Here is a 15,744-nt window from a genome sequence, read left to right on the forward strand (position 1 = left end):
TCCCCTTATTCCGCCCCAGTTACACCATGTCAGCGATTGCTGCGCAAACAAGTTCTCCACGTACGCGTACACCACCATTACTCTACCACTTAAACATAGGGGTTACACTCGTCTGGTGTGAGACGTTTCCTGGGGGGGCCCACCGGGGGTGGGTTCGGTGTGGGGTGGCAGAGTGGTGAAGTAGACTGCGGTAGTCGTCGTGGGGTTGTGGACCACTGCGGCTGCGGCGGGGATGGAGCCTCTCCGTCGTTTGTAAGTCCCCGGTTAACATACAATACAATTCAATGCAAGCATGCACCACGTATGATAGCAGTCTGCGGCTGACGGTGTCTTCAGGATCTATACCAATTGAATTTAAATGAGATGAATGGAGCTATTTATTTGTTTATTTACGTATTTATTTCAGCTGTTACCAATTATTTACGCATTTATTTCACCTAACCAGACATCCTTTGTGAGCCAACACATCCGTTCTCAAGACATTCTCCGGCAGAGAAAATTGTGTACAAAGTTTCTGCTAGACACCTCGACTCCAAAACAAAAACGACGCGTGGACACCTCCGCAATTTGACTGAAATGCAAAATGCGGAATATCATTTTCTGGAAAAAAATCATCATAGTAATCAATACGAATCTACCGCGAAACAACGAAGTCCAGAAATTCACGTGAACGGTCAATGCTTTGACGACATTACGACAGTCAAGCCTGTGTGACATGCGAGTTGCCGGCCGGAGTAGCCGAGCGTTTCTAGGCACTTCAGTCTGGAACCACGCGACCGGTACGGTCGCAGTTTCGAATCCTACCTAGGGCATGGATGTGTGTGATGTCCTTAGGTTAGTTAGGTTTAAGTAGTTATAAGTTCTAGGAGACTGATGACAGACGTTAAGTCCCATAGTGCTCAGAGCCATTTGAACCATTTTTGACATGCGAGTTGAAAAACGCCTCACAGAAGGTCTCTTCTGACAGTTTCACATGGTTGTATGAACGTTTTGTGCGCTGCACTGAAGTGGAGGAGAGAGACTACGTAAAACATCTGAAAAATCTCCGAATCAGTTATCAGATTCACAAGTAGTATGTTACGACGCATGTCGGGCTATGATATATAAACTGGTGCCAGGTGTTCACGTTTCGACACCTGGCTGAATATGTTAAATAAGAAATAAGGTGCCTTAGAGTCCTAAAGGTAGGATTTTCTCTTTGGAAATCTAACAATCCTAGTCTTTGGACAAGTCGCCCTGAGATTCCGATGTAGAACAGGTGGAGCTTTCTTTTCTAATACAGTGAACAAATGGAGCAGTTATTTATAATGTACAGAAGGAACAAAGGAAGAGGAAGAAGTTGGGAGATCCTTCGCCACAGAAGCAGTCCGCTGCAGTATACACAAAGCACGACACAAAGCTTTACGCCACGCCTGGCCCGTTCAACACCGACATTGGACTATTGATGGCTGGAAACATGTTGCCTGGTCGGACGGGTCCCATTTCAAATTGTATCGAGCGTATGGACGTGTACGGGTATGAAGACAATCCACAGACCCTGCATGTCAGCAAGGGACTGTTCAAGCTGGTGGAGGCTCTGTAATGGCGTGGGGCGTGTGTACTTGGAGGGATATGGGATCCCTGATACGTCAAGATCGACTCTGACAGGTGACATGTACGTAAGCACCCTCTTTGATCACCTGCATCCGTTCATGTCCACTGTGCATTCCAAAGGATTTGGGCAATTCCAGCAGGACAATGCGACACCCCTCATGTCCATAATTGATACAGAGTGGTTCCAGGAACACTCTTCTGAGTTTAACCACTTCCCCTGGCCACCAGCATCCCCAGAGATTATTGAGCATACCTGGGATACCTTGCACGTGCTATTCAGAAGAGATCTCCACCCGCTCGTATTCTTACTGATTTATGGACAGCCCTGCAGGATTAATGTTGTCAGTTCCCTGCAGTACTACTTCAGACGTTATTCGAGTCCATGCCACGTAATGCTGCCGCAGTTCCGCGTGCTCGCGGCGGCCCTACACGATACCAGTTTCTTCGGCTCTTCAATGTATAACAGAGAGCCTAATGGAGGATGTGTCTTCAGAGTCACAATTCCAACCAGCCTTTCCGCCCAATGTGGAGAATGTTGTTGCATCTCCCGAATCTGGCAAAAAACTTTCTGGGCCTGAGGATTTTGGAAATTCAGTGTGAGTATTCTTCGGGACGGACAATTTGATAAACTCATAAGTGTGACATGAAGAAAGTGTCTCAGATCAAGAACAAGAAACAGTTCTAGTATCGAATGGTGAAATTAACTCGCGAAAAAGAAACTGCGGATGACAGTGATCGAGTAGGGAAAAGATAAGGGCAAACTTACGAAGAACACTTTGGAATTTTATTATTCTTGTTTGAGGAAACTCTATGATCACCACTTTTTTTTCTGATCAACACTTTTCGGGAATACACAAAATAAAAGCAATTCTAACAGAGTTAAAGAGGAAACAGCTGGACGGTTTGTAGGTAAAATCGTGAATGCAACCAAATTTACAAGACGAAAATGCCTCACATATGGAAAACGAAGAATGAGAAGAAAATATTTATGAATCAACTACGTGTTGCGAACAAGGAAATTCTTCTACAACACAAAAAATTATAATTAATGTATTTCGTGGGTTATTAAGGACTTACACAGTTGGAGAAATAAAAGTGGTCTGAAGAATGGAGTTCCAGGGTCAAAGAAACACAGCAGAGGAAAGGGAATACAGTACTAAGCTGACTATCACTGATGTTGAAAGTGACCAAAATTCATATCTTGGCACTTGTGGGCACTGGTGAGGAAGTTGCTGAAGGTGGATCGAAGCTGGACTACTGGAACTGCTGAAATCTCACCCGTACAGTTCTACTGCAGTTCTTGAAGACTATGGTATACATTACATATACCAAAGACTCGAGGACTCCCGACACAAATTAATCACACACTGACAGATCAGGTGACCTGGGTGACAAGCTAGGCCAGCAACTAGACTGACCTCTGCTGACAGTTCTGTCATGAAAAGTGCATAAATGTACTCCAAGGTTCAGCTGGCTGTATGGACAGCTTCTCCATTCTGTATGAAGTAAATGTAGGTCTTTTCCTCCTCCGTTAAAGCTGCCACAAATGGTATCCAATCGCCTGGGCAACTGAATACAATGAGCCGTCTACAGTGTAGTCACAGAGTCTGATAACAGTGTGTCGTTGACAACATTTTCTAGTGACGAATATCTGTATGTCAATGTCGGAATCTCAGAGTAGCGAGATTGGAAGAAATGGACAGGGAGTGGGGACAGGTGGTACATGTTGAGAATGTGGATCGGATGTGTTCCGGATGGAGCAGTGGTTAACACACCTGCCTACTAAGGAGGAGATCCCGGGTTCGAATCCGCGTCCATTATACATTTTTACTCGTCGCTGCTGATTCTGCGTAATGTCCCGATGCAGCCAACATCGGTAATCTCTTTCCTTTCCTTTCACTTCCTTTCCTTTCCTTTCCTTTCCTTTCTTCCCCCCCCCCCCCCAACCCACTTTCAAAATACTATGAAGAAGATAGAGATTAGAATACCTTCAGTAAATAATTGTGGACATAGATTGCAAGTGACACTCTGAAATGAAGAATTTTGGTCAGGAGAGGAATTTGTGGCTGGTCGCTGGTGACTAAAACAGAAAAGTGGAATTTCATTCCTATTACTCCTCCCCCCTTTGGGAGCTTTACCTTTGCTGTCTGGCAGTGTTAAGTCATTCTGGAATGAAATACATTAGAAGCGGAGGGAATAAAAAGCGAAATGGCTGCATAAAAATGCGAAAAAATCTAAAAAAGAAATGCTAGTTAGGACTGATTCAACATACATAAAAGTGCAAGAGGAATTCCACCGAGGAGAGACAGGTAGAAGGAGTGCACTGAAGCCATGGCCGAGGAATTGTCTGATGACGTGATAGACGAAGAAATGGTAGTCGATATGGAGGACACAGGGGCTCCAATAATAAAGTGAGAGTTTAAAAGGACTTTGGAAAACTTGCAGTCAAATAAAGTGGAAGTCATCGATAACGTTCCTTAGGAATTTCTGATATCATTGGGGGAAGCGGCAACAAACGAGTAATCAAGTCAGTGTGTACAGTCTATGAGAGTGGCGACAAATTATCCGACTCTGTGCGAGACCTAACGAGCAGTCCGCTTGAGAACTAAGGCATCAAAGTTGCCGAGAAGAGTAACACACAGAGACGTATTAGTATCAGACATCCACCTTAGTTTGAGAAGGAAAATTCTGAGAATTTACGTCTGGAGCATAGCATTGTATGGCAATGAGACGTGTACTATCGGAAAACCGGAACGGAATAGAATGGAAGAATTTGAGATGTGGTGCTACAGGAGGACTTTGAAAACCTGGGTATTTTATAAGAAATTAGGAGTTCCTTCGCCGAATCGTCGAGGAGTTAAACATGCGGAAAATACTGACAAGAAGAGGGGAGAGGATGGTATGATATCTGTTGAGACATCAGGAAATAATTTCCTTGTTCGTAGAGAGAGCTGTAAGTTGTATAAACTATAGGGAAAGAAAAGGACGGGAATACATCCAACAAGTAACTGAGGACGTTGGGTACAAATGCAGAAGAGGTTGATATATTAGAGGAATTCGCGGTGGGCCCCATCAAACCTCTCAGAGGACTGAGACTCAATAGCTTTGCACCATGAGATATAGGCCAGTGTGTGTCAGCTTCCACTAAACAGAATGCTCTGACAGCCCATCTGGTTTTCGTTTGAGCAAAATACCTTAAAATTTTCTTTTTTCTCTACATCCCAGCTGTGAAACAGATAGTAAGATGTATTCTCCTCATACCAACAATGAACAGGCGAAGAGCTTCGACATCACATCGAAAGGTATTTGTGAAGCATTAATCCAAGGATGTCGCGACGGAAAAATACGTTCTCAAATAACTCAGTCCATATTTTGTTTGATACTGTACATGACCGCAATTTTGGAATTAAATGTTGCCATCGTGCAGAGACCAATAGTCTTCGAAAGTCAAGAAATACTGAGTTCTCCCGATTGCCTTGAGCATGGATTTCAGGATATCACATGAGAAACGCTCAGCGTTAAAGACCAGAAATTTGGAAAAAATCATTTTTTTTTGCCACCAGCTTTACAATTTTATTTAGTCTCTACCGGTTTCGTTACTGGCTACTGTCTTCAGATGAGATACTGCAAGGTGCAAAGCAGGATAACACAAGTATATGCTTTCCTACAATCTTACAACATGAAAGTAGGTGCAAAAGTTCTTGAAGCATGACGTATTATTTACGTGATCTACACCAATTATTCAAAAATACGTCTCTGCCAAATACGGTAACATCTATGTGAGGAATTATCATAAAAATTGATTTACTGAATTTTCACTTTAGGAGATTTACACAATCAAAATGAGTAAACATGTACACTCTTATTAATATGAAGTTAATTAATATTAATTTAGTTATATAATATTAATTTTTAACATTGCAATTTTATCTTTGGACTGATGATGATGACAATGTTTGGTTTGTGGGGCGCTCAACTGCGCAGTTATCAGTGCCTGTACGAAGTCCCAATCTTAACACAGTCTAGTCTCGCCACTTTTCCGATGACAATGAAATCAAGAGGACAATGCAAAACGCAGTCGGCGGTTGGAGAAAATTCCGGACACACCGGGAATCAGGAGCCCGTGATCCAGAGGCAGTAACAATAGGCACTTTTTTTTGGGTGCCTTCCTGACGCCCAAATGGAGGGGTGGGAGGCAAAGTGGGCAGGGGTCGCAACCCGAGGTCTGGCTACCATGTCCCGTTCCACCCTCCAGGAAGAAAGGGAAGTGTAGCGAACGTGGAGTAGAGATACAATGAACATCAATGGTTTATTTAGTTATTTCCATTTTTTATCAACATTAATGCCACGGAGAATAGCAGGAAACCTGCGAACCCGCGTCGTGGTCGCGAGGAGAAGGGCTCAGCAAGACATCAGACTCAATGAGATTATCGACTTTTTCCGAAGATACTCCGATGACCAGAGAATATATTGGTTGTAAGTGTGTAAGAGGCAGGGACCAACTCTTTATGACAGGAACATCCAGCTCTGGGATGGGTTAAAGAACACACTGCAAAGGAAATTGGAGAAAAATCGTCTGTATTTTGGATTACAGACAACTGCACTATGGCGTTCGTTAAGGAACTGCCAAAAATCAAGGATACTTTTCTCGCCATCAGCAAACAGATAATGATCTGCGCGTCCACAAATCCACTTCACAGAATTCGTCTTGGCTTGTGTGGAGTATCCTGCGTCCGGAAATAGGAGCACTTCCTTAGACTTCTGATGAAGTATCGTGCGGGTAATTACGGACAACATTTGTCGCACCAATAAACAGACACCCATTGCCGATCTGCACACAGGGCGATGCTCACCTGTGTCCAAAACATCACAGATGATACACAACGGGGTATCTGCGAGATGAATCCGGTGAAGACGTGTGTGGCATACTTGTTTCCCAATTATTCAAAAACAGTCTTAATCGCATTTATTATTATTATACCGCCAGCCGGTTTCAACCCGACATAGGGGTCATCTTCTGGGCGTTTACACCACTGGTCGACTGCTGGTGGTGTCACTCCAGTCTACATAACGGCAGGAAACTATGCGTTTCAGGAGTGACACCACCAGCAGTCGACCAGTGTTGTAAACGCCCAGAAGATGACCCCTATGTCGGGTTGAAACCGGCTGGCGGTATAATAATAATAAATGCGATTAAGACTGTTTTTGAATAATTGATTAATCATACTAATCGCTGCTTCATATCCACAACCATGTTGCCCAAAAATACTTGCTTCCCATTGACACTAAGGTACGATGCAGACTGGACGTCAGTGTCGAGAAAAGGAGCGCACACCGATCGCCAGACAGCAAGCAAGTCGACATGGGAATGCATCCCCTCAACCAAATTCGGTGACCTGTGCTGCGGAAGAAAACCACAGATCGTCTCCGTGGATGTCAAGTGAGCTGGCATTATAGTAGTACGGAAGTAGCTCAGTTCAAGGAAAACGTGGCGGAAGTAAAAGAACGGCGGCGGGACAACCGAAAGCGAGATAGGTGCTGAGAGTGGATGTGGCACGAGGCCCTCCAGCAATAAGATAATAAGGCACGTAGGACGACGGTGCCACAGCACCATTTGAGAGCCACTGAAATAGGCACATGATACAGACATAAACCGCCCCTGCACCGCGGGAGGGTTAGGGTCTTGTACCTTATCAGGGTGCATCCGCGAGAAATCGCGCAAAACACGGGAATTTTTCATTGTTTCAGTTTTTCAGTTAAAACTGACATTCTAAGAAAAAATATTAGTGTCTCCCGATGCTGCAGTATAATACTGCAGAAATGAAACATAAACGAGAGAAAAAAAACGAAGTGAAACTGAAGTTGCAAAGGGACAATGCACACACAAGCGTCTGCCAACAGCAAAACGTATCGAGGGCTTTAGGACGAAGGCTGTGCGGTACTTCGTAACAACAAACTGCTTGCGATGAGTGTGACGTCATAACTGTTTACATTAGGTTCGTTTTAGTCGTTGCCAGCGGGTTCATGCGCAGTTTGGTCGCCTATGAGCAGCACTTTATCCTTTTTATCCTGTTTCTCGCTGCTTAAAATGTGGCTGTTAGCTATATCGACGCGACAGAAAAAATTTTCTGTCGCGCCCAAGCTGCCATATTCGCGCATGCGTAGAGCAGTCTAAGTTGTAGAGGGGAGGGGGTAGTCTCCTTGTGATCCGTGTCTACGTTTGGTGATTTTACTGTTTCCTCTTCGTTTACAGCTCTCATATCAAATGAACACAAAGCGGATTTCTGTTGTCGGGAGCCATTAAGTGAATTAAAACACATTCACATAACTACAGAAGGCTAAAATATGTTATTAAGTTTTCTTATTTACATGTTTTTGACAGTCAAGCATTAATCCCCAGCAAAACAATGAAGTTATTTTTGTCGATTAGCAAAAGAAATGTGGTCTTTATTAATCTTTTCGGACGAGGCAGTCTATTTATTTGAAACGAAGCGTTTCATTCCATACTGTTGGCTAGTTTCAACTCTTCAATGAATTTCAAGTGCATGTTTTCATCTTCTGGCACATGTGGCATTATGCCATAATAAAGAACTGAAGTGGTGCCATTCCAAAAATGTTTACATCCCCAAAAACTAAAGTTGAAAGCTTAATATCAGTCTGGGGTCTACTTCATTGTGAATCTGGACATACGAATGTGCACTGTAAGTCGAATTATGGGTTTTAGTATGGCTTACGAAACTGCGATGCTCTTGGAGTTTCCTGTGATGTCCTGCTTCTTTTATGACATGATTTAAGATCACTCAATTCTTTATACGTACAAGCATACGGGCTTCCTATTTCATCGTAGCTGTGCACGAGCTGTATCGCCTGTTTCCTGTCGCTCTCTGGCAACTTCTGAAGTGAACATATTTCTAACAGGTAGCAGGAAAATTGCGAATGGTTGCTTGAAAAGCGTTACTTTCAAAGTAAACTTCCTTTTACGCAAGATGAATTATGTTAAGTGCGAGAACGTGCGATGAATTTCTTAAATCACAGAGCGTTTGACTCTCACTTAAACTTAATACTTTGAGAACCAGCGTCTCTGAAGAATTTAGAGCGCGGAAAACTGGAAATTTATTTCATTATTAAAATTTTACTGGGACATTTGTCTGATGTATCTTTCAAGTGTAACACACGCAAGAAAGACCAATGTAAGTGAAAGCTTCGATTTTCTTGTAGCTTATTAATCTTAGAGTTCAATATTACATGAGAAAGCTTGGCTTTTCTCGTAGCTACACAATGTATCTTAATTTAAACCATTACCTTCTTCTAATTGTGTCTTACTGCCGCTATTTAACAGTGCTGCTGCAATTGGCCGATTACATCACGTACCCAGCCATCGGCTGGCGTGATCAGTGACATGAGCTTACAAAATCGGATCGTTATCTCGATTTCAATACTTCGGAATCGAACGTGCTGTTTACGGTGGAGTTCAAAATTATACTTTCATGATACGAAAATATGCTGCATATAGTAATAGGAAAATATGCAGCATACATGTTGCTGTACATCAAAGATCTTTCAAAGCCAGGCGGTTCTAGGCGCTACAGTCTGGAACCGCGCGACCGCTACGGTCGCAGGTTCGAATCCTGCCTCGGCATGGATGTGTATGACGTCCTTAGGTTAGTTAGGTTTAAGTAGTTCTAAGTTCTAGGGGACTGGTGAACTCAGAAGTTAAGTCCTATAGTGCTCAGAGCCATTTGAACCATTTTTGACCTTTCAAAAACGTGGTTCTTTTTCTAAAGAGCTGGAAAGTTCTAAGACGGCGTGTAAAACCTTCACCATTCAAAGGGTTGTTAATTTTTATAGTTATGAGGAAAAGTATACTGCCATCCGGGAAAAAACTGTATTTTTATCCGGGAAATTTGAGAAAAATCTGGGAATTTCTTTTCTTGTCCGCGAGCACACTCTGTTTATCTTGAACAACAGGTCGTGGCAAGAAAATGAACCCAATGCCGCTAGCATAAGGCGGGCCATGAATGGCGGAGTAGAAGGAATCTGTGCCATGTGGGGATACGTGACGCCAAATATACATTAACACTAGCTATACCCGGCGAACTTCGTTCCGCCTCTGAAAATCTTTATATGTTATAGCTGACCCGGCAAACGTTCTTTTGCCATAGAAATTATCTCTAGTCTATAACAATAATGTATACGTATAACACAATGTATACGTGTAACGCAATTCTCGTTGTTGGTGGGAGCTCGTGACACAAACAATAATAATGGCTTAAACTGTGTAGGGAATGAGAAAAGGCTTAGGGGGAAGTCCGGCAGTACCGACACTATTAGTTCTAGCGTTTCTACGGTAGATCGCGCGGATTTAACAACTGCAACCGATGCACAGCTCGTCCATGAGCATACAAACATAGCAGCAATTTCGTGTCGAAACGTGTTCACCAGCATTATGAATAAGGCCAAGCCCACACACATCGATTTTTATTGGTTCAAATGGCTCTGAGCATTATGCGACTTAACTTCTGAGGTCATCAGTCGCCTAGAACTTAGAACTAATTAAACCTAACTAACCTAAGGACATCACACACATCCATGTCCGAGGCAGGATTCGAACCTGCGACCGGAGAGGTCGCTCGGCTCCAGACTGTAGCGCCTAGAACCGCACGGCCACTCCGGCCGGCGATTTTTATTGTACGCATAAATATTGTACGATGAAATTCTTTTAGAGGAACAAAGGAGAGCATGGGAACTTCTTTGTTCCACTAAAAGAATTTGATCGTACGATATATTTCCGTACGGTAAAAATCGATGCGTTTTCGCTAGGCCTAAATGTCGGTTTGGGAATGACACGTGCTACCTAGTTAAGCTTCTGGGTCTAATTAGGTCGATTCAAAGAGGGATATTCGAGTCGTTACTTTTGATACGTATTCTTCAATTACCTATCTATCGAACAGTGAAAGACTATCACCTGTAGACACCTGGCGGGGATAACTGATCAAGTGATAATTGATCAGTTATCGACCAGGGTTGAAAATTATTAAATTACTAAAACCGCTATTAAAAAATAGGGCTTGGTGGTAGAAGGTTGAAAATTTAGGGTTGCGTGTATTTTGTAATGCCACATCATAAAAAATAAAAATAAAAAGTTCTGTCCAAAAAGTAAGAAAAAATTTTTTAGGGTGGACCACCCTTACACTTAGGGGTATGAAAAATAGATTACGGCCGATTCTCAGACCTACCAAATATACATGTCAAATTTCATCAGAATCGATCGTGTCGTTTCGGAGCAGTATGCAAGTAACACTGTGACACGAGGATTTTATACATAAGGATATTGTGTCCATTGCAGAAGATCTACTTCTCGTAAACGGTGATCTAAGAGCCCACCACTTAGTTAGGAAAGAAGACGCCGGCTGTTGAGGATAGTCCTGCACCGCAGATCACTTGCGAAATCGAGTCTCCTGCGTCATCCGAACAAGACACAGACAGGGAAAAAGCTCCACAGGCGCAAAGATGCGATCTGGTGCCCGTATCATAGAGTCTCGCCACTTGCGCGAGTTCCACCAGCGCCACGGGCGGCGCTGAGGATGAAGATATTGACTTCGCCTCGCCCACTTGCCGGACGAGTACAACCCGCTAATGGCCGGACGCCAACGGACAGAAGCCTGCTCGGAAGACAGAAGAACAGCTCTCGCCCAATTGGTTACAGATCATCGTCTAGCTGACTTAGACAGGGAACGTCGATTAGTGAACTTCAACGAGGTGCATTCAAGTTCTAAGGCCTCCGATTTTTTTTCGAATTAACTACTCACCCGAAATAGATGAAACTGGCGTTGCTTCTCGACGTAATCGCCCTGCAGACGTACACATTTTTCACAACGCTGACGCCATGATTCCATGGCAGCGGCGAAGGCTTCTTTAGGAGTCTGTTTTGACCACTGGAAAATCGCTGAGGCAATAGCAGCACGGCTGGTGAATGTGCGGCCACGGAGAGTGTCTTTCATTGTTGGAAAAAGCCAAAAGTCACTAGGAGCCAGGTCAGGTGAGTAGGGAGCATGAGGAATCACTTCAAAGTTGTTATCACGAAGAAACTGTTGCGTAACGTTAGCTCGATGTGCGGGTGCGTTGTCTTGGTGAAACAGCACACACGCAGCCCTTCCTGGACGTTTCTGTTGCAGTGCAGGAAGGAATTTGTTCTTCAAAACATTTTCGTAGGATGCAAATGTTACCGTAGTGCCCTTTGGAACGCAATGGGTAAGGATTACGCCCTCGCTGTCCCAGAACATGGACACCATCATTTTTTCAGCACTGGCGGTTACCCGAAATTTTTTTGGTGGCGGTGAATCTGTGTGCTTCTATTGAGCTGACTGGCGCTTTGTTTCTGGATTGAAAAATGGCATCCACGTCTCATCCAATGTCACAACCGACGAAAACAAAGTCCCATTCATGCTGTCGTTGCACGTCAACATTGCTTGGCAACATGCCACACGGGCAGCCGTGTGGTCGTCTGTCAGCATTCGTGGCACCCACCTGGATGACACTTTTCGCATTTTCAGGTCGTCATGCAGGATTGTGTGCACAGAACCCACAGAAATGCCAACTCTGGAGGCGATCTGTTCAACAGTCATTCGGCGATCCCCCAAAACAGTTCTCTCCACTTTCTCGATCATGTCGTCAGACCGGCTTGTGCGAGCCCGAGGTTGTTTCGGTTTGTTGTCACACGATGTTCTGCCTTCATTAAACTGTCACACCCACGAACGCACTTTCGACACATCCATAAATCCATCACCACATGTCTCCTTCAACTGGCGATGAATTTCAATTGGTTTCAAACCACGCAAATTCAGAAAACGAATGATTGCACGCTGTCCAAGTAAGGAAAACGTCGCCATTTTAACTATTTAAAACAGTTCTCATTCTCGCCGCTGGCGGTAAAATTCCATCTGCCGTATGGTGCTGCCATCTCTGGGACGTATTGACAATGAACGCGGCCTCATTTTAAAACAATGCGCGTGTTTCTATCTCTTTCCAGCCCGGAGAAAAAAAATCGGAGGCCTTAGAACTTGAATGCACCTCGTAGAAGTGAAGAGGCAGTTTTTGTAAATTGCATTTGCATTTTACTGTAAAGTTTACTTAAGGTTATTTTCACTTAGCCGTCGAGGACTTTTTTGTGTTGTGTTACATGCAGTGCTGCAAACTTCATTATTCAAAGTCACAAAAATAGGTAAACCTTTTTAACTCATTTGTGTGACTTTATTACTAATTTGTTGCCGTGTTGTAGAATCTTAGTTCTCCTAACCTATTACCTGACCCTTGGGCGTAGCTGTGCAATAGTGAAAGGGATAAATTGTCCTGGTGTACTGCACCAGAAGCCGTTTCACGAACTCACAAACTCGGCCTACCGTAACAACTGTGGCAACTCGGCCTCCACAGTAGTAGCGACGAAGCCTTTACAAAACTGGTGACTAAGGTCTACGAAAGAGTCCTAAGCATCGTGTAGTATCAGCTACGAGCAAAAGAGCAGCGCTGTCCGAAAGAAGCTGAGCACCTGTAGCCATGGTGCTCGATTTGTGGACGTTAAGGCAGCTAACAGGTGCTTCGCCGTAGGTGGTAACCATACCAGTCACTCCCTGACCTCAGCGCCGCTACGCAGAACAATGACGAGATCGTCCGCATAAACAATACATGGTCACAGAGAGACATCCCAGAGAGGCGTTGACAGAGGCCGCAAAGCAACGGTTGCTTGGCGAAAGCATACAACCGTGCACAGAGCGGGCAGCCTTGACGCACTGATCGACGTATCGAGATGGGAAGAGCGAGAAGGCCATTGTAGAGTACAAGGGACGTAGCTCCGCGTAGGATCGGCGTTCCGACGGCGACGGTAGCATCAGGGTATTCCGCATTGTGGAATACCCCTTCTAGATGGTAGGGATTGGCGCGATCGATTGTCTGGCTGAAGTCAAGAGCTGCCAAAAGTCCAGTCATACGACAAGCGTGAGCAAGAGCCATTACGTCCTGATAGCGACAGAGGGCAGTACGGATGTTGTTAGCACCTCCTTCAAGAAGTTTGATCGGGAGAAACCACGTACGGAGCTGTCCGCTTACGCCGCGCAGCTAACAGTCGGGTAAAAATCCCTGTGTCGCTATTGAGTAACGTCAAGGGGAGGCAACTGCACATCCGTGAGGTACCCCGAGGCTTGTGGATGGGGATGAATAAACCATCGAGGAAACCGTCTGGAATTAGCATGAAATGTGACATTAGGTCCTGACAAATTTCCGTCCACACTGTTGCCTGAAAGGGACGAAATGTCTAATAAAACTCCAGTGGGAGGTCATCAGGGCCAGGCGACCTTTTCGTAGACCAAGTCTGGAGCAACTAGACCACGAACTGCATACTGTCTTTGGACTGAATTATGACCATTGTACTATATATTGATTGTGTAGATCATACTCCCCTAAGGGGCTGAGTCTGTGGTGGTTGTTTGCTGTTAATATCAAGAACGTACATGTTACCACGCTTTTTTTTCGATTGCGTAAATTCTGTGAAACAATTGCTGTAATAATTCGTCACATGACATGGATGATGTTGCCGTATTTGGCGAAGATTTATGTTTGACTAATTGACGTACTTTAAGTAAGTAGCCGATGCTTCAAACATTTTTGCACCTACTTTCATATTGTAAGATTGCAAGAAGTAACGAATTTGTAGTATCCTGATTTGCATCTTGCAGTATTTCCTGCGAAATTAGTAGCCAGTAGCCAGCATAAAATCGTAAATTTATGGTAAGGTCCTATGGGACCAACCTGCTGAGGTCATCGATCCCTAGGTTACCTTAAAGTAACTTACGTTAAGGACAAAACACACAACCATCCCCCAGGGAGCCGAGCGAACCGTGGCAAGGCGCCTCCCCCGCGCGGCTAGCCAGTAGAGACTAAATAAGCTGTAGTACTGTTGGGACAAACAACGATTCTTTACAAATACACAGCCGGAAAATGTTACTACACCTGGAAAAAAGATGTCGACCTTATTCCGATGACGACATATACTACCTGGGGGACAGCAGATGTACACCACTGGCCATTAAAATTGCATCACCAAGAAGAAATGCAGATGATAAACGGGTATTCATTGGACAAATGTATTCTACTAGAACTGACATGTGATTACATTTTCACGCAATTTGAGTGCACAGATCCTGAGAAATCAGTACCCAGAACAACCACCTCTGGCCATAATAACGGCAGTGATACGCCTGGGTATTGAGTCACACCGAGCTTGGATGGCATGTACAGGTACAGCTGCCCATGCAGCTTCAACACGATACCACAGTTCATCAAGAGTAGTGACTGGCGTATTGTAACGAACCAGTTGCCCGGCCACCATTGACCAGACGTTTTCAGTTGGTGAGAGACCTGGAGAATGTGCTGGCCAGGCCAGTAGTCGAACATTTTCTGTATCCAGAAAGGCCCGTACAGGACCTGCAACATGCGGTCGTGCATTATTCTGCTGAAATGTAGGGTTTCGCAGGGATCGAATGAAGAGTAGAGCCACGGGTCGTAACACATCTGAAATGTAACGTCCACTGTTCAGAGTGCCGTCAATACGAACAAGAGGTGACCGAGATGTGTAACCAATGGCACCCCATACCATCACGCTGGGTGATACGCCAGTATGGCGATGACGAATACACGCTTCCAATGTGCTTTCACCGCGATGTCGCCAAACACGGATGCGACCATCACGATGCTGTAAAAATAGCCTGGATTCATCCGAAAAAATGACGTTTTGCCATTCGTGCACCCAGGTTCGTTGTTGAGTACACCATCCCAGGCGCTCCTGTCTGTGATGCAGCGTCAAGGGTAACCGCGGCCATGGTCTCCGAGCTGATAGACCATGCCGCTGCAAACGTCGTCGAACTGTCCGTGCAGATGGTTGTTGTCTTACAAACGTCCCCATCTTTTGACTCAGGGGTCAAGACGTGGTTGCACGATTCGTTAAAGCCATGCGGATAAGATGCCTGTCATGTCGACTGCTAGTGATACGAGGCCGTTGGGATCCAGCACGGCGTTCCGTATTACCCTCCTGAACCCACTGATTCCATATTCTGCTAACAGTCATTCGATCTCGACGAACGGGAGCAGCAATGTCGTGAT

At 44.6% G+C, this 15,744-nt stretch overlaps 1 protein-coding gene across 1 annotated transcript in view; it reads left to right on the forward strand.

Annotated features, from left to right (window-relative positions):
- Window positions 1-15,744, forward strand: part of LOC124803407 (facilitated trehalose transporter Tret1-2 homolog) — a 78,445-nt gene that overhangs the window by 29,057 nt on the left and 33,644 nt on the right. The gene's annotated exons all lie outside the window — the stretch shown is intronic.

Source organism: Schistocerca piceifrons, chromosome 6 (assembly GCF_021461385.2).
Source record: "Schistocerca piceifrons isolate TAMUIC-IGC-003096 chromosome 6, iqSchPice1.1, whole genome shotgun sequence".
Taxonomy (NCBI): domain Eukaryota; kingdom Metazoa; phylum Arthropoda; class Insecta; order Orthoptera; family Acrididae; genus Schistocerca; species Schistocerca piceifrons.